We start from the raw sequence: 27,471 nt of genomic DNA, 5'->3' as shown, positions 1-27,471 counted from the left end.
GCACTTTAAAACTTTGGACCCTGTGTTTTCTATAATGTCTTATTTTCATTTTAAATGTACTTTTTTGAGATTTCAGTATTTATACTCTATACTCTTATACTTACACTCTACCCATGTGTGTACTTACCCCTACTGTAGCCCCTCCCTGCATGCTTCTTATTCCTGTTGCACTTTATATATGTCTCATCAGCACTGTGAATGTCATACATGTGTCTTAGACCTTGAGTCCAAGAGAATTATTATTTCATCTCATCACACTGTATGTGGCTGCAATTATCTTGAAATACCGCATCGTTAAAGCTCTGTGAAGAGATTCTGGCACTTAGGTTTAAAACACTAAAATCCTTAAATCCTTAAATCCTCATTATTCCCATCCTACAGTTCTGTTATTTATTTTAAAGTAAATTGTTCTTCATAAGTATACCAGTAATTGTTAAGAAGTTTCTGTCAGTTCACATTTCACAATACAAATCAAATCCAGCTCCAAGAACAGATTCAGGGTCTAAGGTGATCTGTTATAAAGACGGTATAAGCTTTCATATAAGCATTTCTTTAATGTTAACTAATGCAGTAAATAAAGTAAGTTAACAGAGCCTTAATGTAAAGTGTTTTTCACAGTATGTTTATATGGTTTATTACTCACATAAATAATTGTAATGTGATAAATGTATTGATTATGTCCACTTCAAAAGAAAATCAGCTGAAATCAGAATAAACCTAAGCTTTTAAACTTTATTTGTAGAAAACATTGTTTTCCTTCTAGGATTAAGCTCTTATTAATCCTCAATATTCTTAAATGGAGGCTTGTGCTCTAGTCATCTCTTAATTTTGGACGAACAAAATTTGCATTAGTCCACCCTCACAGGGTTTTTTTTTTAACATTTCACAGGCTGAAAGGCTGAATTTGTCAAATGTCAGATTCATTCAATCACCGCAAAACAAAAGACTTGAAGAAACCAACTCGGGTAAAACAACAAATCTACGCATGGAGTCCAAAATTCTGTGACCACATTAATAATCTGGGATTTTTCTTCAACTGCATTTTTTCCTCTTTAAAATATAGAAAATAAACAATAGTTAATTTAAGATTCTGTACTCTTTCTAGGTGTCTATTTAAAGGTGAGATTTTCCTCATGTCTGATCTTTTTTACTGAAGCATGTGTTCAAGTGACACTGATGCATTTGATCTAAAATGGCTTGTAAGGTTTTGCATAAACTTGTGGTGTCCATGCAGCTCAAATGCACAAACTCATTTAAAGCAAAAACGGCAACATGCTAAATGCTAGAAACTCAGAAAGGCATCATGCATAAATTTAAAGATTTTACTTCAAGTTGGTGTCAAATAATATAATCTGTAAAACAAATGAATGTATTAAATTAGAAAAAAATGCAAAAAAGAAGCATTTTTCCTAGTGGTCTCAGACATTTGGACCCCACTATATATTTTATTATGGCCTTAGCAAGGCTATAAAGTGTCCACCTTTTATATATTTCTTTTCTGTTTTGTACATTCCTTATTTTGAAGGCTAGTGTATTAATTTAAGTGTGTTCATTTATGACAGAAATGGCCTCAATGTGTCTTAAAATGTCCTTGTTTTGTCTGTGCAGGCAACATTTATAACTGATTCTAGGTGTTTTGAGGAAATGCATCTCAAGCTCTAACATACTGCTGTGGCTGAAATTGATCTTTAAGACACTAATGTACATGGAAGTTGCTGGACAAAGCTCAGTCTGATGGTGTGGTTTTAGATCATTTGTGGCATATCTTGCTTCTTGTCATAGATAAATGTGAACTGTCTGAAAATGGAAAAATCGTGTTGGCAGTAGGACTAAAAGGGAACTGTAAGCAAACATTTTGATCAGTGGAGTTGAAATAAAGCTTATCTAACAGTTAGAACAGCTGTCCTGTGTTGTAATTATTTTATTGTTCATATTCTTATTATTAACATGAGTTAATCATAATGGACTTTATACTGGACAATGGCAGCACACAGAGCGCTTACTCTAAATAAATTATGTTTATTATTATTTTTGTGTGATATGGTGATGGAGTTCTAATTGAAACACTACAAACTAAAATATATCATCCTATCATCACATACTCTCCCATCCAGCATGTCTAGGGCATATACAGATTTATTTGACTGCAAACAAACAGTAGCATTTACATTTACAAGATTTGTCAGACACTCTTATCCAGAGCAACTCACATTTACACAGCTGAGCAGTTAAGGGGTAAAGGGTTCTGCACAAGGGTCCAGCAGCAGCAACTTGGTGATCCTGAAATTTGACTTCACAATAATCAAATCATTGAGCCAACACCTTAACCACTGAGCTACCACTTCCCACAACAAGCACTTATTTATGGGATGCAGAATTCAGTGGCTGTCTATGCAGCAATTCAAAATCTGCAAAAGAGGTTGTACACAAAAGCTGAAATTAGATGAATGTTTTTAACAATGTCTCTTCAGTAGGATTAGCTGCAGTGGTAGAGGCATCCAGGTATCTAAATGTTTCATAGATAACAGAGTGATAATTATCTATAACGAATTAAACATCAGAGTAAGTAATGTAAATCTCCATTGATCAACTTAAATCAAATAATGTGCAAAGAAGTTATAGTTTACTGCATTTTACTATGCAGATTACACAGTCAAGTTTAAATGGTTTTAATTGCATTAATTTAAATAGCACACAAAGGGAATATTTCTAATCATATCATTTCATATTTATTGTTAAGTATTGCACTCTTACTCATTAGATTACAGCATCAGCCGAACTACTCTTGTTTTATTGAATGTATTACGGTTCATTTGGGTGTGATGTCATTACATAATACAATGCACTCTACGTAAAAAGTTTATAGTGTTAATGTCGGATGTACAGAGCCGACGCTTGTTCAAGTTTATTAATAAATGTTCCAAAGAAGTTGATAATGAGACGTGTAATGTTTTGTTTGTTTTCATATACGTGTTGAAAGATCTGCGCACCTGAACTCAGTGGCGGACCGTCAGGGCCAGCAAGGTCTTCTCTGCTGGCCTAAACAGCAGTGATCTGAATCACTGACTTGCATTTTAATATATTTAATATATTTTTCCATGAATGTGTATTAAATTATTCCCGATAGTCTATTCTCTACATTTCATAGCTTTTCTCTTGGTTGCGCTGCTTCCAGTATTGTATATTTATGATAAGAGTATTTATCCAACCATATTTCATCTAGTGGCCGTAAGGCCTGCAGAAGTAAAAGTGCAGGCACCTGAAGCTTAAAATAAGTGGCAATGAACCTGTTCCATTAACCAATCAGATTTCGAGTTGGGATCACTGGGGCCATCTAGCAGGCATACGATTACGTCAGCAATTTCCCGTCCTTTGATTGGATAGTTGGAGTAGTCAGAGGCAGCGACCTGCCCATATACATTTTTTCTATATTCGCTGCGTCCTCTGGAGATTGCAGTTTTCTGAATACGGCATCAAGAATGTCTTTTTGAGAAAAGTAACCGTAATAAAATTGACTATTCCTTGTGAGGTGTGAAATACTGTAGACTAATTTCTTTTTTACTTTGTTATTTAACGGTTGATTAGTGTCTATTGCCGTGGCGTCCAGGGGCGATTCTATTTTCATTTAAGGGGGACTCGGCCACCAATGAGGGTATAATAAAAAATAAATAAAATAAATAAATAAATAAATAAAATAAAGGTTTGATTAACAGGGTAGGATGGTAAACTTATTGCAGCATTCCACTGTATTGCACAGATGTGTATGACATTTGAGTACTGAACAAGCCAAATACGAGTCTTCCTGATCTCACACACACACACACACACACACACACACTTGTCCTCTGATCCTCACTCTGTGACGCTGCAGTCTGCGGATTGAAGAACGCGCTGAAAGACGGGGAAGAGCCGAAGTCTGCTGCCGTTTTCATATGAAATTTGAAGGGGACTGAGGAGATCACGAATTTGTGTACAGTTTATGGAGAATCACAGAATTTTAGGAGGGCTGAGTAGAAAATGTCACGGGGTCATAATGATGCCTTCTTACCCACATGACATTTTCTCAGTGGCAAGGGCAACAAATGGAGGAGCAACAATCACTTTCCAAAGGGGGAAAAGTCACATGGTTACCAAAGGTGGTAGCAGATTCATTGTAACTATAAAGATTTACAAAAGTTTCAAGGTGTAGTGAGAGGTATGGAGATAAAAGCGACCACAGTCAAACCAAATCAGTCATGTGAAGTGTGTAAACAGGGAAAATTCACTCAGACGAGAAATAGGGAGCCAGACAGAAAGGCAAAGAAACCTTTAGAACTAGTCCACACTGACTTAGCCGGCCCCATGCCAACATCGAGCACAGAAGGGTACAGATATACAAAGTCTTATACAGATGACTACTCAGGTACCATGTTAGTGTATTTTCTAAAGTCTAAAGGTGACACGGTACAAGCCACAGAAAAGTTCCTAGCAGACATAGCACCTAATGGAGAGGTCATGTGCATCTGTTCAGATAACGGCACTGAATTTATGAGTTGAGACTTTCAGGCACTGTTAACGAAAAATAGGATTAGACACGAAACGTCTGCACCTTATTCACCCCACCAGAATGGCACAGCAGAGAGAGGTTGGAGAACCCTTTATGATATGAGCAGGTGCCTACTGACTGAAAGCGAGTTACCAGATAAGTTATGGAAATACGCTATGCAGACATCAGCTTACGTGAGGAACAGGTGCTATAGTAGACACACCAAGAAAACGCCATACGAGTTGTTCACAGGAAAGATGCCAAACATTTCTAAAATGCAGAAGTCCGGATCAGTATGTTTTGCTTACAAACGAGAGAGGAGCAAATTAGACTCTAGATGTGAGCAAGGTATTTTCACTGGCTACAAAAACAGCCCAGCTTATCTAGTGTACTATCCCAACACAGAGAAGGTTCAAAAGCATAGGTTGGTGAGATTCACAGCTAGGACAACTAGAAAAAAGGAAACACAAACACCCGAATGACACACACAATATCCTAAAAAAAAGTTGTATATCCTAAAATCAATAACATTGAAGGAAATGTTGATGAAAATGTGAAAAATGTACCAGGTCAAGGTATTCAAAGTGGTGTTTCTGAGACTATGCCTGAACAGAGTGAATGCAAACAGCCAGGTCAAGTTACTGAAACTGGAATCAAGGAACCCACTAAGAGCCAAGAGGAGAATTTGAGACTGAGGATATGGAGGACAAGCTGCAATATGCGATATTCCTCAAACCTACCAGGATGCCATAACATCAACTAAGTCAGGGCAATGGAAAAATGCTATGGACAAAAAGATGCGATCACTAGCCCTCCTTTTGTCTTCGGGTCAAATTGTCATAACTTGGGTTTTCTTTCATATACTTGCATGAAAATGACATGGATGATTCAATACTATGCTCTTTGAAAATATTAAATATTAAAATTTTTGTTAAATTATGTGTGTATGAATAATTTTTTATAACACCATCAATTTGACCCGGCCACATTTAGTAGTGACCCATTGTCACACTTTTGAGCTTTCCAGAACATTGAACATACAACATCTGATCTACCAACATGGGGCTACACACACACACACACACACACACTCTTCAAAGTATTGGGCATTGCATTTCATTGGGCCTCCAGACAAAACAAAAGCTACACATTTGTAAACATTTCACACATCTACCAACATGGGGCTACACACACACACACACACACGCACACACACACACACATTCTTCAAAGTATTGGGCGTTGCATTTCATTGGGCCTCCAGACAAAACAAAAGCTACACATTTGTAAACATTTCACACTTGTGATATGCAACATCTGATCTACCAACATGGGGCTACACACACACACACACACACACAGACACACAAACACACACACACACACAGTCAAACACTGTTCAAAGCATTGGGCACTGCATTTCACTGGGCCACCAAACAAAACAAAAGCTATGAGATATGCCTTTGCCCATTTGGGGACAAGATAACAATAAACAAAAAAACCCTGAATTATAGCATCCTTGGGGAATTTCACATTTCACTCTAAGACAGCAAAATGAAGAGGACCTACACAGCATTACAGGCCCTTGACCTAATTTTTGACCCTTTGGAGGAGGACAGAGATGAGGCAGAACCGGCAGAAGAGGAGCAGGAAGTGTCAGAGGAAGAAAATACCACAGACGAGGAGGAATCAACTGATGAGAAGCCTCCTGAAACGGAAGAAATTTTCCAATCAAAAGATGGAAATATTCTCTGGTCCTCCATCCCTCCAAGTGACCGACGCCGCATGTTGGGGACAAAGCGCGAGAGCAGCCCCCAAGGGCCAACAAGGTATGCTGTCTCTCGTGCTGATACCATAAAGTCAACTTTTGAGTTATTTATATTCAAAAGACAGTGTTAGACATGACCAACAAGGAGGGGTGTCGTGTATATGGTGACAGCTGGAAAAAATTAGATCAAATAGATCTACAGGGATATCTGGGTCTATTGATTCTTGCTGGGGTCTACCACTCCAGTAAAGAGGCTACGTCCAGCCTGTGGCATGCTCAGATGGGGAGGGCAATTTTTTGTGCCACCATGCCACTGAAAACATTCCAGCTCATTTCAAGCATCATATGATTTGATGATCGCAGCACCAGACCAGCGTGCCGTGCCAGAGACAAATTGTCTGCCATCCAACAGGTCTGGGATAAGTGGGTGCAACGCCTGCAACTAATGTATAATCCAGGCACTATGTGACCATGGACGAGCGCCTGGTCCTGTTCAGAGGTCACTGTGGGTTTAAGCAATATATGCCAAGTAAACCTGCCTAGTATGGAATTAAAATCTGGGTAGCCTGCGATGCCCAGACTAGCTATGCCTGGAACATGCAGGTGTATACCGGCAAACCTGCGGATGGCCAGCGTGTGGTTCTCGAGGTGACAGAGGGTCTTTGGGGACACGTCATCACCTTTGACAACTTTTTCATGTCCTATGTCTTTGGCCAGGAGCTGCTAAGGAGGAAGCTGGCCATGGTGGGAACTGTGAGAAAAAATAAACCAGAGACAAGAGACAGGGCAAAATTCTCCTCCAAGTTTGTATTCACTGCTCTTGTCTCCTACTCCCCCCCCCAAATAAAGGAATGTGCTTCTCATGAGCACTCTGCATCGTGACACTGCAGTTAGCACCAAAGAGGACAAAAAGCCCCAGATCATCCTTGACTACAACAAAAACAAAGGGGGAGTCGACAACCTCGACAAGGTATTGCACTTTTTCATGTAATATTTTTCATTCAGCTCCATGCATTGCATTCTTGTGTAAGAAAATATAAATTAATTTTGACTGATTTGTTGTTTGTTACTTTTGTTGCAGGTCACCAGTGTGTATAGTTGTAAATGAATGACAGCCCGTTGGCCCCTGGCAGTGTTTTACAACATGCTTGATGCGTCTGCATACAACTCCTTTGTGCTGTGGAGAGAGATGGACCCAAGCTGGAATCAGGGGAAGTGCCACAAAAGGAGGCTGTTCCTTGAGGAACTTGGAAGAGAACTTGTGACACCTCTCTTAAGCCGATGCCAAGTTCTTCCCTGCATGCCAGCCTCTGCCAGCATGGTCATGGAAGTCCAGCAGGGTGCAAATGAAGACACACACACACACACACACACAGTTTCTGTTCATTGTATTTTTAGTTTGCAATGTTTAAAATTGTTTTGAAATAAAATACATGTTGTGTTTTGCAAATCATATTTGTTTGCTCTCACTTATTTATGAATACAGTTGCATCAGTCAGCTTTCACATGGGGATATGCTGGCTAATGTTTAACATATACCATATATCAGTGTTTCATTGTTTATATTTCATGGTTTATTGTTCATAAATTAAATATAATAATGAGCATAAGAGGTGTAAAAGAAGTTTTATTTACATGAAAATATGCCATGTTTTTGAGTGGTGTGTGTGTGTGTATATGTGTATATATATATATATATATATATATATATATATATATATATATATATATATATATATATATATATACAGGGGTTGGACAATGAAACTGAAACGCCTGGTTTTAGACCACAATAATTCATTAGTATGGTGTAGGGCCTCCTTTTGCGGCCAATACAGCATCAATTCGTCTTGGGAATGACAGATACAAGTCCTGCACAGTGGCCAGAGGGATTTTGAGCCATTCTTCTTGCAGAATAGTGGCCAGGTCACTACGTGATGCTGGTGGAGGAAAACGTTTCCTGACTCGCTCCTCCAAAACACCCCAAAGTGGCTCAATAATATTTAGATCTGGTGACTTTCATGTTCATCAAACCACTCTGTCACCAGTCTTGCTGTGTGTATTGGTGCATTATCATCCTGATACACGGCACCACCTTCAGGATACAATGTTTGAACCATTGGGTGCACATGGTCCTCCAGAATGGTTTAGTAGTCCTTGGCAGTGACGCGCCCATCTAGCATAAGTATTGGGCCTAGGGAATGCCATGATATTGCAGCCCAAACCATCACTGATCCACCCCCATGCTTCACTCTGGGCATGCAACAGTCTGGGTGGTACGCTTCTTTGGGGCTTCTCCACACCGTAACTCTCCCGGATGTGGGAAAGACAGTGAAGGTGGACTCATCAGAGAACAATACATGTTTCACATTGTCCACAGCCCAAGAAACCAACGTTTGGCATTGGCACGAGTGACCAAAGGTTTGGCTATAGCAGCCCGGCCATGTACATTGACCCTGTGGACCTCCCAATGGACAGTTTTGGTGGAAACAGGAGAGTTGAGGTGCACATTTAATTCTGCAGTGAGTTGGGCAACTGTGGTTTTATGTTTTTTGGATACAATCGAGGTTAGCACCCGGACATCCCTTTCAGACAGCTTCCTCTTGCATCCACAGTTACTCCTGTTGGATGTGGTTCGTCCTTCTTGGTGGTATGCTGACATTACCCTGGATACCGTGGCTCTTGATACATCACAAAGACTTGCTGTCTTAGTCACAGATGCGCCAGCGAGACGTGCACCAACAATTTGTTCTCTTTTGAACTCTGATATGTCACCCATAATGTTGTGTGCATTGCAATATTTTAACCAAAACTGTGCTATTACTCTGCTAATTAAACCTTCACACTCCGCTCTTATTGGTGGAATGTGCAATCAATGAAGATTGGCCACCAGGCTGGTCAAAGTTAGCCATGAAATCTACAACACTAAATTGGCCAGTGTTTCAGTTTCATTGTCCAACCCCGTATGTGTGTGTGTGTGTGTGTGTGTGTGTGTGTGTGTGTAGCCCCATGTTGGTAGGTCAGCTGCTGCCCCCTGCTGGGTATCACAAGTGTAAAATGTTAAAAAAAATGTGTGGTGATGGTGTGATCATTATACACTTTATGATTTATAAGCAGTCAAATCAGACCGGGTCAGTTTGACCCGGGAGGACAACAGGTGTGACTATTTGCTGCCATTAAAAAAATGAAATGGTTTCAAGACAATATCCTGACTAAACATTGACATATACCAGTCTGTGATATTCCATCTACTTATGTGGCTCTGATCATTACCATAGTGAAAATAATTCAGAATTTCTGTTTTTTTTTACTCAAAAATGAGGTATAATTTTACATAAATGAGGTTTATCATACCAAATATTTGCCAAATATAAAAAAGTGCAAAATATATGTTAATGTGTTGGAAACAAGCTGACTAAAAAGGTGAAACAAAAAAAAAAAAAGGTGATCATACATACCTCATTTTTTATAAGTGATCAGAACAGACCGGGTCAATTTGGGCTGCGGAGGAGAAAATTGTTTGATTAATGGAAAGGGAATAAGACCTTCACACTCACTCAGTTGCCACCAGGCAAACAGCCAGTTGGGGGCAGATGGGTCTACACAATTAAAAGAGACATTAATGGATCTGAAAAATACAAGGCGAGATTTGTCAGATGTGACAAGTGTAAGAGTGGTCATGCAGAAGGCAGCACAGGAAAATTTAGTCTTACACCAGATGGACGTTGAGACAGCTTATTTGCATGCACCGATTGACTGTGAAATTTACTTGGTACAACCAGAGGGTTATGAGCAAAAAGACAGGGTGAAAAGCTAATATGCAAGTTAGAGAAATCTCTCTATGGCCTAAAGCAATCAGGCAGAAACTGGAACACTATGGTACATGTATGTTTAATTGAGAATGGTTTTACACAGAACCCAGCTGATAACTGCGTGTATACAAGGGAAAGGCAGAATGAGAAAATAATCCTGATAATATGGGTTGATGACCTAATTATAGCAGCTAACAGTGAAAGTGTTGTGAAAAGTGTAAAGGGAATGTTCACTGAAAGATTCAAAATGAAAGACATGGGTAGGTTGAAATATTTTCTAGGGATAGATTTTGAACAGGCAGAAGGTCTAGTTAAAATGTCACAGGAGAGATATGTGAGGAAAATACTAGATCGATTTGAGATGCAAAATTGCAAGTCTAGAGAGACTCCATATGAACTGAAACCTGAGTATTCTGAAGATGATGAAAGAACCAAGAAAGTACAGAGAGGCAGTAGGAAGTTTAATCTACTTGTCCACTTGCACTCGACCAGATATACACTACCAGTCAAAAGTTTGGACACACCTTCTAATTCCATGGTCTTTCCTGATGTTTATTTCTTTCTACATTGTAAAACAATGCTGAAGGCGGCCGAAATACACAATAATGTCCTTTGAACAGTTGATATTGAGATATGTCTGCTACTGATGCTCTGTAAAGCCTTCATAACGGCTCTAATCTGAGGTGCTGTTAATTGGTGATTTCTGAGGCTGGTAACTCTAAATGAACTTCTCCTCTGCAGCAGAGGTAAATTTTGGTCTTGCTTTACTGGGATGGTCTTCATGTGAGCCAGTTTCATCATGGTGCTTGATGGCTTTTGCAAATGCACTTGACAATACTGTAAAAACTGTAACAACTGACTGTTTTTTGTTGTTATTACATATGGATAACTTAAGTCCATGTGTGTTATTTCATAGTTTTGAAATCTCCAGTATTGTTCTAGAATGTAGAAAATAAATCCCTAAACAAAAAACACTGAATTAAAAGGTGTGTCCAAACTTTTGACTGGTAGTGTATATATATATATATATGCGCTTTGGACGAGGTCGTCTGGAGGTTACTCACAAATTGGCTTAACATCTGAGTTCTTCATAGATTCAACACCAACTCAATGATGGCAATACAGCATAAGTACAATGTTAAAGAATGTCATTTTGTGTATTGATTAGAAGGTTGTTATCCTCAAAGTCCTCAAAGGGTTGGCATCTTCTCTTCAAATGTCCAAAATCTACATGAAACGAATCAGCATAGCTGCTGTTCATATTATTAGCAAGCAGTAGATGATAATGTGCATTTTCAGATGTACTGGAGCAGAAGGTTATGGAATGTATTACGTGTATGCCTGGCTAAAGAGCTAAAACTCTTTAAACTACATTTAAGCTGGGAGAGTGTATCTGAGCCCCGAACACTGTTCAAAGTTTTGTGATTTCAAAGAGTGTGACATATTGTAGCATGTTAGAAGACAAGTTGGATACATGGGAGCTAAACCATTTAGGGCCTTGTATGTGAGTAGCAGTAGTTTGTAATCGATTCTAAACTTAACAGGTAGCCAGTGTAGGGATGATAAAATATTGGGGTTATATGATCATATTTTCTTGACCTGGTAAGAACTCTGGTGGCTGCATGTTGGACTAACTGTAGCTTGTTTATTTTAGATGCAGGACAACCACCTAGTAATGCATTACAATAGTCCAGTCTGGATGTGATTCATGAATGCATGAATTAGCTTTTCTGCATCAGATACACATAAGATGTTTATTGGCTTGGCAATATTTCTAAGGTCTAAGGTGTTTTTGTAATATGGGCGATATGATTTTCAAAAGACTTGCTACTGTCTAATATAACAGCAAGGTCTTTCACTGCCGAGCTAGTAGTAACAGTACATCTGTCTAAATGCAAGGAGTATTGTGAGAGTACTTACTTTTTTTGGACTGAATAGTAATATCTTTCTTATCAGAATTTAATAATTTAGGTCATAATTTTATATGACCCATATTTCACTGCCATTACACCGGCTAGTTCCCCTTTTAATTTTACAAAATGGTATTGATCAGACAGGTAGGATCTAAACCATCTTAATGCCTGTCCCTGAATACCTGTGAAATTTTGTCATAATCTATAGGAGTCATGATGCATAGTGTCGAATGCGGTGCTAAAATCAAGAAAAACTGATAGTGAGATCCAGCCTTGGTCTAAAACTAAAAACAAGTCATTTGTGATTTTAACTAGCACAGTTTCTGTACAATGGTGTGACCTGAAACTTGACTGAAGATCCACAATTTTGTTCTTGATTCATTTCAAGACCATTTTTTTCAGTGAAGAAATTCATAAAGTCCTCACTACTAAACTGTGATTAAATACTCTTTTCAGATTCTGGTTACCTCTGAATGTTTCTTTTGCCCTGCATGATTTTACACATTGCGCTGCTGCTACATGACTGCCTGAATGGATAACTTTATAAATAAACAGGTGTACAGGTGTTTCTATTAAATTGGACAGTGATTGTACACAAATTCTCTAGAGCATTAACACTGCAGTGCCCGAGCCTGAAATACTGTAGCCTACGATGGAGGAAAACCCTGACCACATCCCGCTACCCGCACACCCATGACCAGTGGTCTGACCTGCAGGATTTGTTTTAAGTAGCTACTCGCTCTGCCTCACTAACATACGATTTCTTCTTAGAAGAATTAACATCATACTTGAGGAAACATGCAGAGGTCAGCACGTCCTGTGGTCATCATAATGGCCATTTTCTTTCATATGAATCTAATGTTAGATCGGAAGAATGAAGGATTTTTATTGTATAGGTGAATAAATGTGTCCTGCATGTCTAGTTAGGCTTTAGTTAGCTAAGTAAGCTAACGTATTGAGTAACTCTGGAGCAGCAGTCTATATTAACATTACTGATGTTATACAGCAACACAATAACACAATAGATCAACTTTTATTCTTCATATTCACCAAGTAACATTTCTTTTTCATAGCTTCTTTCTTTTAATGTAAAGCAGAATAAGATTACTGCCAAATACCCCAATTGTCCATCACACACCAAAGCATTAGTTACTAAATACTGAAATATTGACTAGTGCTGAATCTGAACTTTTTTCTTCTGAATCTGTAGAGCAGCAAGTTTCTGTTAAAGTCAATCTGCTTAGATCCTCTCTGGTCATTTGTTTAAAACTTGTTTATTCCCAGGACACAGGCGTGTCCAGCACACCTTAGTTATTCTGTATGAGTTACCAAGTCAGACTGTCCTGCTATAGTACTTAATATTTTCTTCTGCTGTCTGTATATGTTTCATTTTTAAGCACTTTATGTAGGAAACAATTTACAAGCCACAGACCCGGTCTTTATATAATGGTCCTTTTTCTTGTGTAGTGTCCATGCACAAATACCTGTGCCCTGTGAACACTGGCACACACACACACACACATTTCAACATCTGTGTAGTAAAGTGTTTTATCAGGTTTTAATTTATTTCTATATTATCTATAACATAAATCCTAACAGGAAAACTTCATTGTTCTCAAGGCCTGCTATTTTCCAGCCCCCATGTTCCCCTTGTGTGCCTTGACTACCCAGAATAACGTTAATTGATATCTGTATCATGTTCATGTCTAAGACCTTGTATTAACAGGCATGTGTGAGTAGAGTGACAGATTCTTCTCACATAAAATGAATAGTTAATTACATAATGTGATACAGTAGTAGGAAAATAGCCATCTGGATAAAAAGATGTGATTTTACAATCAGATATTCCTATTTTATATTTATTTTGTTTATTTTTTTGGAAAACCACTGTGAGCATTTTTACCCATGTTAGGGAAATTTAGAATTAATTATTTTTATTGTTTTTATTGCATTGTTGTTGTTTTGGAAATTTATTAGCTGCTATTTTACACCATGTATCCTGTAATAGGAGAACTTTATTTTCCTGTATTTTTGCTTGTAGCTCAACTTTCTGATGGGAAGGAGAACACCAAGACAGGTAGTGAGTCCTGCATCTTCTACTAAAAAAATGAAGGAATACAATTAGTAGTAAAAAGAGTAGAAATGTAGGATAAAGCAATTAAAACAAATTCCATCAGCAGCATTTGAATAAATCTTGAATCTGTCCTGGATTTTAGGCCCACTTTAACAACACCCTTAGTTATCTCCAGTGCTTTCTCAAACTGCATTTGTGCCCTGCTTTACAGAGTCTCCTGCTTCTGAGGAAGTGAAGGAGATTCCTTCACCTTCTTCTATGAGTCCTGGACTGATGGTGGAGAGCTCAGGGAGTGTCTGCTCAGGTGATGCTGAGCAACCTCCCTGCAGTAGTGTGGAGGTAAAACGTTTAAATCTACTACATCTTTAATTCTTAAGTGAAGATGCTCCTGTTTTCTCTGGAATAGACAGTCTGGGATAGGCTGAGGTAACTAATATTTATTTTATAGAAGGAAGATTCCAGCTTTGAGCCAGAAATGCCCCAGTCCAGCGAAGAGTGCACTGTTTTTCTCCCAGAAATTACAACACCAGCTGATGTGAGATCTGGACTGAAGAGGAAACACTCAGGGAGTGATGCTGGGCAACCTCCCTGCAAACGTTTTAAGGTGAAACGTCCACTACATCATTAATCCTTGAGAGAAGATGCCCGTTTTCTTGATTTCTGTTATATTCACATTAAGAGAACATATAGATAGAATAAATAAACCCGAACAGATAGATCATGAGATCCAATATTCCATTCACAGAAAGAAGAGAAAGAGATCGAGTTACTTGTCAAAGCCCTGGAGGAGCTGAGGCTGGAGGACAGTGTAAAGACCCATTTAGAAACATTTGGTAAGTTAACAAAAAATAAATAATTAAATAATAAAATCAAACCTTCACATGCATGCAGATATCACTTCTAAGTACAATGCACAGTGTGAAATGTGATATCTGCTCTGAAAGTTTATTATATTTGTTGGTCTTTGAGAGCTGTTTCCAGAGAAATGTCCATCATTGTATTTAGAAGCTGTTTCACATTTCACAAAGCTGATCCACATTTAATAAGGAATTCCTCTATATGTAATCAAACCTGCATTTTTTTCACCAAGACAAGCCTAGAACTGGGTGCAGAGTCAAGTTTTGGGCCAATTATGAAAAAGCCCTTTTGTCATGTACAGTACATTTTCCATAATTTGCTATTATTTTCTATTTTGCACTGCATTTGTTCTCTCCTTTACAGGGTCTCCTGCTTCTGAAGGGATGACACAAAGTCCATCAGCAGTAAAAGCAAGATCTGGGAGGAAAAGAAAGACTCCACTGAGTACCTGCTCAAGTTTTGAACTTCCCTGCAAGCGTGCTAAGGTGAAGTGTTGGGCTCTACTACAAAAACTCTGGGCATTCATATTAGTTAATTAAATTCACCACTAACAAGCATTCAGTTAATATTTTACACTGGCTCTTTCATAATCAGAAATATGATGTCATTCATGAAACTGATGTTAATCTGAATCACAGCTAAACATTAAACTATTCTTTTTGTGTGAATTAATGACACTATAAAACTGAAGCTCAGTTGTTTTTCCCCTCTAGCTTCACCATGGTTAGCACCCGGAAGACATCATCCCATCATTTTCCAGACTCCTGGACCATCTGCCTTAATTTAAAATCTTTTTTAAAAATCTTTTTTAATTAAAAACAAATAAAGAAATTACTTTGTAATGACAAAAAAGTTGTATCTATCTATGTTGCCACAAGTTTCTAATTTCTGCAGACAAATGAGAGAATGAGAGATTTGGTGGGGAACAAGAAACTCTCACTAATCATCAGATAACAAAAACACCTTTTTAAAAAGCAAATAAGAAAATGTGATTCATCAGACCAGGTCACCTTCTTACATTGCTCCGTGGTCCAGTTCTGATGCTCACATGCTCATTGTCAGTGCTTTCAGCGGTGCACAGGGGTCAGCATGGTCACCCTGACTGGTCTGTGGCTATGCAGCCCCATATGCAACAAACTGCTCTGTGTATTCTGACACCTTACTATCAGAACCAGCATTAACTTCTTCAGCAATTTGAGCAACTGTAGCTTGTCTGTTGGATCTGACCACACAGGCCAGCCTTCGCTCCCCACGTGCATCAAGGGCCTTGGCTGCCCATGACCCTATTGCCGGTTCACCACACTTCCTTCCTTGGACCACTTTTGATAGATACTGACCACTGCAGACCAGGAACACCCCACAAGAGCTGCAGTTTTGGAGATGCTCTGATCCAGTCGTCTAGCCATCACAATTTGGCCATTCATCAATCTCGCTCAAATCCTTACTCTTATCCATTTTTCCTGCTTCTAACACACAAACGTTGAGGACAAAATGTTCACTTGCCTAATATATCCCACCCACTAACAGGTGCCATGATGAGATTATCAGTGTTCACCTGTCAGTGGTCATAATGTTATGGCTGATCTTTGTGTGTGTCTATATATATATATATATACACCAGAAGCAGCAACAGATGACTTTAATGTCCTCATGGATGAAAAGAAAGAAAGATGTGAGTTGGTTGATTCAGTAAATTAGCTCAGGTCAGGATAATCATATTTTCTGTCTACACCTGTTGATGTTAGTCTACCGTTGACTGAGCTAAGGTAAACATACACTGTTATTGCTAGGCAACTTCAGACAGTTAGCTAAATATTTAATGTAGATTAGAAGATTCTGTGTAGCATGAACACAAGTTCACTTTAAACCGCGTATTTTCTGTCAGCAGTGTATGACAAGCAGACTCTGGATGTTAGTTTAATGTTAAACTCAATATGATCATAACTTGGTCATTTTCATATCAGAGGACAGATGAGGTGGAGCTGCTTCAGAACAGAGAGGGTGAGACAGGGAGAAGCAGTAGCAGCACAATGGTACAGGTAGGTTATGTGCTGTATGAAGGACCAGGTGATTTTGGTTTGTTGGAGATAAAAGGGAAGAAGTGTACATGATAAGTAGTGAATACAGTTTGAATATTATCAAATTAAATGCTGTTCTTGTAGAAGCCAACGTGTGTGTTTAGATGTTTAGAATATTTTGTTAACATGGTCACATCATCACATGGGTATGGTTTCATATTATTTACCTGCTCACTTGTGTAGTGGGAAAGAAGCAAAGGGTCAGGCCCTGATATTTTTATTGACCGTTTCCATATAGTTTTAGTTCTGATGAACTTTTGTTTATTTTTATTTGTGTCAGAGGACATATTAGGTGAATTGGCTTCAAGACAGGGAGGATGAGACAGGGAGTAGCAGCTCAGAGTTGCAGGTATGTGCTGTGTAACGGGTCATATAATTTAATTTAATTATATCTCATGTCAGAAACAGGCTAGCACATTTTCATCTTTCATATGAGAGACCTGAGGGGACAGGTGCAAGTGAAGAAGTGCAGGCAGACAAGCAGGAAGCTGAACCCAACCATGCTAACCCAAAGCTCATTGCAGTGCAGCAGCTCACCAGCAAAACACTACGGTTCCAAGAAAAGTGGTACCGTGAATTTCCTAGACTCCACTACAGTCCAGGAGTCAATGGAATGCTATGTTTTTTTCTGTGCTTAAGCTTTTGGGCATGAAAAATCAAATTTGTCCAAGAATGCATATCCAGCTTTTGTCAAAACTGGTTTCTGAAACTGGAAAAAGGCAACTCAAAAATTTTCAGAACCTGCAAATGCACACAAAGGTCCAAAGCAATACACCCGAAGTTGCCGTCCCCCACCCCCCTTCAAACCAAAGTTACACCCTTGCACAGATGTGGAAGAACTGTCAAGTAGACGTACAGGGAAAGTTTTTGTGCAGAGGTGAAATCATTTGTATCACTGTGTAAACTGGCAGCACAGAAATACCCTGTACTGTCAGCTGATGAAAGGTTCTTGATAATGAGAGAACCGTTCCTATTCGCATCTCCTTTCATTTCAATTTTCTCTGTAAAATTAGGCTCTACATAGTCTTTTTTATTCCAGAGATACCCCATTAATTCAAATGTGTGTTTTGCGCTGTTTTTATCCCACAGAATGATGTAATTTTTTATGCCGTGTAGACACTTGAGCTCCACTGTATCTCCTTCGGATTGAATCAGACCAGAAGGATTCTGCTGGACTTTGCTGCTGAGGGCAGAGTCTATAGTGAGAGAAATGGTGGATAATATTACAGTGAATTCAGATATTCTTAGAAAATTTGAATAGTTTTATCAAAGCCATATTTATTAAGATTGAAATAAAATACCTCATCGTCAAACTGCTGCATTTTTTTTTATTAGGAAAAGTTTAAGATGAAGCATGAGCTCCCTCTTGTGAGTTACTACTCCAACACCCTCATCACCCCAACCACCCACTGACCAGATTCACAAGTATCAAGCTTGCACCATTTAGATTAACAAAATTTCAGTGTCACCCAGAGAATTTTACATTTAACACTTACATTTATCTCACTTGTACATCTGAGCAGTTGAGTGTTAAGGGCCCTGCAATGGTAACTGGGTGAGATCCAACCTGTCCGCAAGTCTGCAATCTAAATTGCCCCTGGTCTGTCTGTCTGTCTGTCTGTGTCTGTACACTCCTTTGAATCAATCTCAACTCTAACTATGATTAAGCATTTACTGATAAATATTACTGAATGGTTATAGAGACAAAATAGTTAATTATAACCACTTTTCAGGGAAGACAATTTTCTCAAGAATCTCAATAAATGTAGTTAATAGAACTCAAAATGAATGGTGATGGGATGTGGCCCAACATAAATTGCATAAACTGTCATCAGCTGGAAGCTGATTATTTTGTGTTCTAATCCAGTTAAAACTGAGCATTTTGCCAATGCTGTTACAGTCTGTTCTTCACTAAAGAAATTAAAACACTTGGCTTATGTACAGTTAGTCTGTAATATCACTTGCATCAATAGGATTGCTTTAAAAAGTCATCCTAACTGGCCTGTTTTATTAGAAGTTATTATGACAGAAAATAGAGCTTGCAGATGATACTGAGAACCTTTAGAGCCTTCCATCCTAAAACTTTCATTTGTTGGTAAACAAATAAATTACAGCTTTAGCTCCGAATATTGCAAACTCCAGAGAATCCTTCTAAAAATGCTAAATACAAATCTCTGTACAGTAATCAACAATTTGACTTTTTTTTTAAATTAAATAAACACATTTTAATCTGGTTATTATCTTATGATAACATTATAACAAGTATATTAGCATAAACATGTGATTTGTCTTGAAGGTGTCACTGCTGTCAGAGTTGCTGTTATAGAAAAAAAAAAATCAACAGCTTATGAGAGTTGAACAGTCAAATTTACTTCATGTGCAAAAGACAGCTGTGTTAAAACAGATAATAACAGCTGTAGTGGTTGGTGCAGAGCTCAAGAGATGATGAGAACTGGTTGTTAGTTTTTGTAATAAAGAGAAGCACTCACTGGAGCACCTGACATGCACAATAAAAACAGAATGTGACACCATACTGCCCCCATCAGGCCAAAATCACTGAAAAAAACACAGCACTTACACTGACTACAGTTAGTTAAGCAGTTGGCTTAATGTTAGTATAAAGATAACACTTCCGGGGGACGACTGCAACAATAGTAAATCAAGTATGAAGCAAAATTAAAGAATGTCACTTTATTTCTTTGTGGTTATTGTTCAGATGTATACTGTAGAAATGTGTCTAACAGACAGTTATACAGGGATAAATTTGAGGTCTGCATTATAGTCTGGTGATAAAAGAAAAGACTAGATCTTTACCCAAAAGGATAGAAAATTAAGAACGTGTATGACTTAAAAAACATGGAATAATGCAGTTGACAAGGACAGAGAAATGATCATCTTTATTACATTCTTGAATAATAAATGGGTTCTTTAGTTTCCTTAATGTTTTAGAAAACATTACACTTTAAAATAAGGATGGTTCATAATAATAATAATAAATAATAATAATAATAATAATAAATCCATCTTTGAATAACAAGATCACGTCACAAACATTTCCTCTTTATGATCTGAGTAAGATTTTCTCCATAATACACAAGTGATTATTGCCCCTGGTTTTATTTACTCAGGGTTTGGACTGCACTGTAAGATGAAGACTCCTCCTTAGCATTACATGCCAACTAACCAATCTGCACAGATTACAGAGTATTACACAGATTACCTCGACCTCTACGAAAAAACATGCAAAAAATCGAAGCCGAATCGTCTAATGCGCAAAGCCTTGCTCTAATAACAGATAGTTGGACCTCGTGGGTAACAGAGTTACCTCACCCTTACTGTTCATTACAGAGCGGATTGGGAAAAAAGAGCGCCGTCCAACCCCGTCTCCTGTAATAAAGTCATACAAGCGCTAATTTTTATCTCTCACTATTTTCAGTACACTATGAATGTGTACAAGTTGATTTTTGCATTTAAGTAAAATAAAGAGAATTGCAACTAAAACCAGTTTTGTTCTTCTTAACATACTTACTGTTCCTGTCACCTAAGCAAAGAATAATGGGGGAAAAAAACAAACAAAAAAAAAACCTTTAATTTGCCAAGCCATCCGAACCGAACCGAAAAGAAAACCGTGGTTAAAAACCGCGGTACGTATTGAACCGTGGGTTAACTGTATTGTTGCATCCCTAATGTCTAATCAGGGTTACAAATATGGGAAAACAAAATGAGATAAAATAGACCATGTTCTGAAATTCTTAATTCAATGTTCTTAATTCAAGCAAAATCTCCTGATAAGACACTTACTGGATGAGGTGTTCAGCCATTCTTAAAGCAGCTGAAGAGAATCAGTTCATAAAAAACATCCAGGAAGTTGTAGTGGTGGACCTGCACAGAGAAGAAAAGGTAGAAAAATAAATTAGCTTTACATATTGAAGTCCTGTTTTCTATATTAGCAAAATATTTTATATTTAAACTGTAATTTCTGTAATTTCACACATCGGACCCAGAGAGCTCTGCTTTAATCGATTCCTGATTGGAAGGCGTCCTCAGGAATCGAATCAGGGCCTCGTAGGCCAACTGCACACCAACTGCATCCTGTTAAAACAAATGAAAAAAACAAACAAGTTCTGGTTGTGGATGCTGGCAAGCAGAGTCTGAATATAAGATAGCACACATTATACGTTAAAGCAGAGTGGACTTTACCTGTGCAATAACAGCAGCTGAATAAAGGTTTAACTCACAGCGAACGCCTCGCGGACAGCAGGCACCTTCAGGCCGATGTCAGTCAGCTAAGAAACAAGAGATATAAATGCTTAGTGTATGTTAAACATACAATACACCATTACACCACTGAACAGTGAAGAGGATCGTACCAAATAAAGGACACCTCCATCTCCTCTGGGTTAAGGCACTGATCACTCTCCTGCAAGCCAAATCATTAAATCATTAAAACACACAGTAAATTTTACAGCCTTCCATTCAGGGGAATAGCAGCATATGTAGATACACATCAGATCTGAATCTCTGAATTACCTCAGAGTCGTCCTGATCCCACTCCCAAGTGGAGGTGTACATTGTCCATCTGCAGCCACATACAGGTAAGTACAGGTTACCGTTGTAATGGTTTGCTGTTGAATAAAAATAAATAAATAGTGACAATGCAGACAAATAAAAGTACAACTGACAAAATTCCAAAAGTTACTGTCTACAAAATACACTTCATGACAGTGCAATAAATTTACCACGTAATAATGTGGCACGATGAAAGACGTCTCCACTCGGTTACAGGAGATGAATTCAGTAACCCTCCCAGATTCAGCCTGAAGAGAACAAATTAAAGTGAACACAATTAGTCACTGCAATTAACAAAAGTTTTGTGATGCCTCAATAAATAATCCCTTACCGTATGCCAGAGAAACAGTCCTCTATGGTGGTTTGATAAGGGAATCCCTGCAAATGACAAAAAGCTGAAAGTCAAGATCTATTTCACAAACGCGTGCGTCTAATAATCATCAAGCTCAATTCTCTTCCTCAGAGTAATTAAGTCTGTGATTTCTATGTGACTGAAGCAGTGTGTCTTGGTGGTTTTAAACCAACAAAGACGTCTCTGTGAGCCCCTTATCATCCGCAAGGAGTATGTCTTGATGTCCACCGAGTGGAAATAGAGAAACAAAACTAAACATTAGAACTTGTACAGAAAGGTGTTTGTACCTCAGCTGCTGCACTGTAGAATACCTTCAGCTGGGACACAGGTAAAGGGTCTTGGTGTTGTTCATTGAGCAGCAGCTGAATGTTTGGCTCAACAAACTTCACACACAAACACAATTAGTCACTGCAATTAACAAAATTTTACAATTCCACAATGAATAATCCCTTACCTGAATGCCAGTGAATCTCTCCTCATAGCTAGTATAATAACGGAATCCCAGCAAATGACAATTAGATGAAACTCAAGATCTACAACTAGGGCTGCATGATTATGACAAAAATCATAATTGTCGATTATTCCCTTGAAATTGTAATTGTGATTCTTAATTACGATTATCATAGTTCACATTAAATGGTGTTTTGAATAGCTTTATACCATTGTTTGAAGCAACTGCATGCCATATTCTATAACAGTTTTTATCTTGGTGACTTTTTGATCCTATTTCTTTGAGGGTGGAGTCATCAGAGTGTATCTCTGAGACTTGATGGTCAATTACCATACTAGTATTTATGGAGCTGAGAACTCCTTTTTCTATTGACAGAACAGCCAAATGATGGAGTCTGTTCTGACCCATTGTTCACCTAAGTCATGTCTGTATTTTAACTTAAATTCTGCATTAGTTGAATAATAGAAAGTCATGATGTTCAGACTGTAATGTCTTAGTGTCTTAAATTATATTTTATTTAGATCTATCTTTAGGCTTATTTAATTTAAGGATTTTGTACGTCTTGGGTAGGGAATAATATTCAAAAGGGTCCTTATGTCAGGGGTTTTCAGAATCAAAGACAGTGGGCCTCCTTTTTGACACAACATACATTTGTTAGCCGACTTTTATCAACTGTGTTAACAATAAAAATTAAAATGATCTGAATAATAAGATTGTTGTGTTTTCTGACCATTTTTTTTTTTTATTGCTGTCCGCTCAAGGGCTGTAAGGTATTTTAGTCACGTGGTGTGAAAGCGGCGCTGCGCGGACTGATAGGTGTATGACATTAAAGTATTGCGAGAGCGGTTCTAGAGCATATTCGAGTGCACACTCTCGTGGTATTTGTTTGTGTGTGTGTGTGTGTTTGTGCGTGCACAGAGAGATGTCAGACAAAAGTCATGTCTTTTCGGTTCTAATTCTTGATTCTTCTCAGCAACACTTTGCAAACAAGTTGATGTTTCTTTATCAGCGCACATATTACACAAAAATGCTCTTCTAAAAATCACGTCAATTCAAATATACATGAATATGATTCCACATCATCGAGGTGAGCAGCACAATTCGGGACCTCCCCAATACACAATTCATGAGTCTTTGAAATGTGGAGGGGGCATTCCGGAGACCAAAAGCCATGACTGCATACTGGAGGAAGTTGCCCGGGGTAGCAAAGGCAGAAATCTCAGATGCCCATGAAGTGAGGGGTACCTGCCGATAACCTTTTAACAGGTCCAGCTTGCTAGTAAACCTGGCTGTGCCAACACAATCTACACAATCCTCCGTTCTAGGAAGGGGAAAGAGTCGATAATCGGTACAAAAACGATGCGAGACCAAGGGCTCACTATGGACAGCTAACCCACATTTAAAGTAAGTACTCTGTTTCTTCCTTCATAATTGTTCACTTAGCTGGGGTTGTTCTACATGGGTGCTGCCCGATCACCTCACCTAACTTTGTGTGAGATGGGACATCAGCAAACAGACCAGGGAATCTTGTAATCAGGGCTTTGATAACCTCCTGGAAAAATATAGGCCACCCTGCCAGTTTCTTAACAGAAAGGTTACACAGATTTAGCTGTCTGCTCTAAAGGAGTTTCTAAAACTTTGTCTGTAAGCTTCAGGCACGCGCTTATTCACATGAAGAACAGTAGCCTTAACAACTTCATATTCTAGACTCTGTTCAAGAGTGAGAGCGGAGCAGGCTTCCTCAGCTTTTCCTGACAGTTTACACTGCAACAACAGCGTCCACAAACTTTTAGGCCAGTTTAACGTTGTGGCTATTCGCTCGAACACAGAAAAATAAGTATCAGCTTCCTCTTCAGGCACTAAACCAACATTTCGGCTAACATCGAAAGCAGGCTGGTGTTACCCGTCTCAGACCAAAGACACCCGACTGAGCAAGTAGAATACACAGTGGTGTCAATACTGCAGAAAAATCAGAGAGACACATTAATATGCTGCGAGCTCTGGAGATGTTTAATGAACTCTGCATTCTTTCCCTTTTCTTTTATAATGTTATCATGAATTGAAGGTATTCAGTTTCAAGAAAACAAACAGTTTGTAAAATACCAAAAATTAAAACAATAAAACTCAAACTCCATGTAAACTCGATGTGAATGCCATGTATTCTAATAAAGTCCATGTATTCAAATAGTCCATGACTGTCTGTGATTCAATGTGGCACATGTAAATGAACAATACATTACATTATACATTCATATCATTAATAGCAATTCACATCACAAATGTTTTTCCCTTTTTTTAATCCACTTATTCACTGTCCACATAATCATAAACAAAACATAAAAACTATTTTTGCCTTTTCATTAAGCAGGTCTGCCATTTCGTTTCACCCTGTGTTTCACATGGACGTAGCCATTTTGGCTCAACTACAATACACTCGCCGCCATCTTGGCTCAACTCAAACTGGTTTCAACTCTGATACAAAACAGACATTTAACTCACATCCACGTCCACATGTACTTATAATCCATATATAAAACTCTTCAAACACACCTATGAACTCATTTTGTGTACCTGCTTGTTTATCTGTCACTGTTTCTTGACACATTTGTTCACGGATCACACAAATTAATCACCCTTTACAAAATCTAACAAAATAACCGTTTCATTAAAACAAACTGCATTTATCTACACTCACATGTATAACAAAACATCATGACTTATTTAATGTTGTTTCAAGCGATTATCAAATCATATTTTGCTCACCTGCGAGTTCTAGAGATGTTTAATGAACTCTGACCTGAGCTCCGCAGTTCAGTGTCTCAAAAGCGCTAAGCGCCCTCTAGAGGAGACACAAAATAAAACACTTTCAGAGTTAGGGCAAAATACAGAAAACATTACTAAATTAAATTGAACATCATGTGACCTTGTTTCACTGTTTTGTGGGATGTCTACTTTTCTTGTAGACGTACACTCTCTTTACACATTTGTTTTCGACCCACTACACTGGTTTACTGGCAAGGTCAGGAGCGGAGCTAGCGGTGATGCTGGCGCGATGGAGACATCAGTCCCAGTGGGGGCAGAGGATGCTGCTGCTGATGGGCAGAATTTCCGTGGAAGAGGCACTGGCTTTGTGGAGCAGCCAGGTCGAGCTTCTTCCACTCCGCATCCAACTCCTTCTCCCGAAAGCGCAGCAACTGCATCTTACACTCTTGCCACTTTATTGGCAACCCCAAACTGCATCCCGGGATCTACAGAGCCGGCCTGAAGCAGCTCAAAATAGGCTTCATCACCCAACCAACTTCCAGGCTCCGTATCGGCACCCGCAGCGCTGGGAGCCTGAGGTGGCCGAGTAGCGACGCCCGGAAGCACCTCCCGCTCAGGTAAGATCTGCTGCTCCACTAGTACCTCATACAACGCGGCTTTAACCACATTCTTGCTAGTGGGTCATGAAACCGAAATATTAAAGAAGTCGGCTATCAATAGCAGATGGTCTTTCCGACATTTCTCAAAAACTTCTAAAGTAAGACACAACGTAAAGTAACCAAATCAAATAATTTCTCATATTATATATATAATGTATACACTATATTGCCAAAAGTATTCGCTCACCTGCCTTGACTCACATATGAACTTAAGTGACATCCCATTCCTAATCCATAGGGTTCAATATGACGTCAGTCCACCCTTTGCAGCTATAACAGCTTCAACTCTTCTGGGAAGGCTGTCCACAAGGTTTAGGAGTGTATTTATGGGAATTTTTGACCGTTCTTCCAGAAGCGCATTTGTGAGGTCACAAACTAATGTTGGACGAGGAGGCCTGGCTCTCAGCCTCTGCTCTAATTCATCCCAAAGGTTCGGGTTGAGGTCAGGACTCTGTGCAGGCCAGTCAAGTTCCTCCACACCAGACTCTGTCATCCATGTCTTTATGGACCTTGCTTTGTGCACTGGTGCACAGTCATGTTGGAAGAGGAAGGGGCCAGCTCCAAACTGTTCCCACGAGAACAATAGGAAAGGAGTGGCACAAAAAAATACACACAATAAAGCAGGATTCACAGAATCACCTGCCAGTTCCCTCTCTAGGCCTGGCAGGGAACTGTCCACCTGTTCCTGACAGAGTTGGAGCTATATATATTTATTGGATGGAAGTCCTGCCCACAACTGAGTTCATGAGTTATTTTTTTCAGTGCAGATGGTATTTACAGTACATTCTGGGAAGTTTTAGGAGATGACTTGCTAGCAGTACTCATTGATAGCTTGACCAGAGGGTCATTGCCTGTGGGATGCAGGAGAGCGGTCATCACATCCTTTTACTGAAGGTATTGTCAAAAACACTAGCTACCAGATTAAGAGAAGTGATTGGTCACCTCTTTCATATACACCAGACATATTGTAAAGGGCCAGGTATTGAAACACGGACAAAACTGAAAGAAGACAAACTCCTCTGAATATCATCACCCAAATGAGGATGAGCTTCCCTTCTGAGCCTGGTTCCTTTCAAGGTTTCTTCCTCATATCATCTTAGGGAGTTTTTCCTCACCACTGTCACCTCAGGCTTGCTCATTAGGGATACATTTTAGACATAAATAGTAACGTAACTTAAAATAATAGTAACTTTTTTCATTTTAACATTATTTCTGTGTTTCTATACTTCTGTAAAGCTGCTTTGAGAGAAGTGTTAAAAGCGCTATACAAATAAATTGAACTGAATTGAATTTGCTTGATCTTGTTTTCATTTCTGTGATCTCAGAATCACAAAATCCTGGAGGAACTGATTAGATACTGAAAGTAGAATCACATTGTTTTCTGTTTCCAAAACTGCAATGTGGCAAAAATTGAATTCTGTAACTTTTTCTGTACGTTTAAATATGTTGATGCTTTTGATGCATAAGGAGTCAAAAATCAAATGGTGTGTATGCCTTTGTAACATATGCAGGCAATTTAACAAAGGTTTTACTGAATGATCTGTACCCCTGTAGACTATTTAAAAACAGCTGGAGTTTAAAACACAGAGACTTACAATTGTTTATTAAAATAAAGAAATAAAGAAGTGAAAGTCTAACCAGTGAAACTG

At 38.7% G+C, this 27,471-nt stretch overlaps 1 long non-coding RNA gene and 1 pseudogene across 1 annotated transcript; one reads left to right on the top strand and one right to left on the bottom strand.

Annotated features, from left to right (window-relative positions):
* The first annotated feature begins 6,079 nt into the window (after positions 1–6,079).
* LOC131359391 (uncharacterized) lies at positions 6,080–18,249 on the top strand (annotated as a pseudogene).
* Positions 18,250–20,636: 2,387 nt separating this feature from the next.
* Positions 20,637–22,368, bottom strand: LOC131359075 (uncharacterized). Its single transcript, XR_009205734.1, has 8 exons — positions 22,237–22,368; positions 21,929–21,975; positions 21,768–21,845; positions 21,559–21,653; positions 21,399–21,448; positions 21,229–21,314; positions 21,029–21,120; positions 20,637–20,910 (listed from the first exon to the last, which is right to left on the bottom strand). It is a non-coding gene; the product is annotated as an uncharacterized LOC131359075 (long non-coding RNA).
* Between the last annotated feature and the right edge of the window lie 5,103 nt (positions 22,369–27,471).

This window comes from Hemibagrus wyckioides, linkage group LG09 (genome assembly GCF_019097595.1).
Source record: "Hemibagrus wyckioides isolate EC202008001 linkage group LG09, SWU_Hwy_1.0, whole genome shotgun sequence".
Lineage (NCBI taxonomy): Eukaryota > Metazoa > Chordata > Actinopteri > Siluriformes > Bagridae > Hemibagrus > Hemibagrus wyckioides.
The sequence above is the reverse complement of the archived record's forward strand: the minus strand, read 5'-3'. Positions and strand labels throughout refer to the sequence as shown.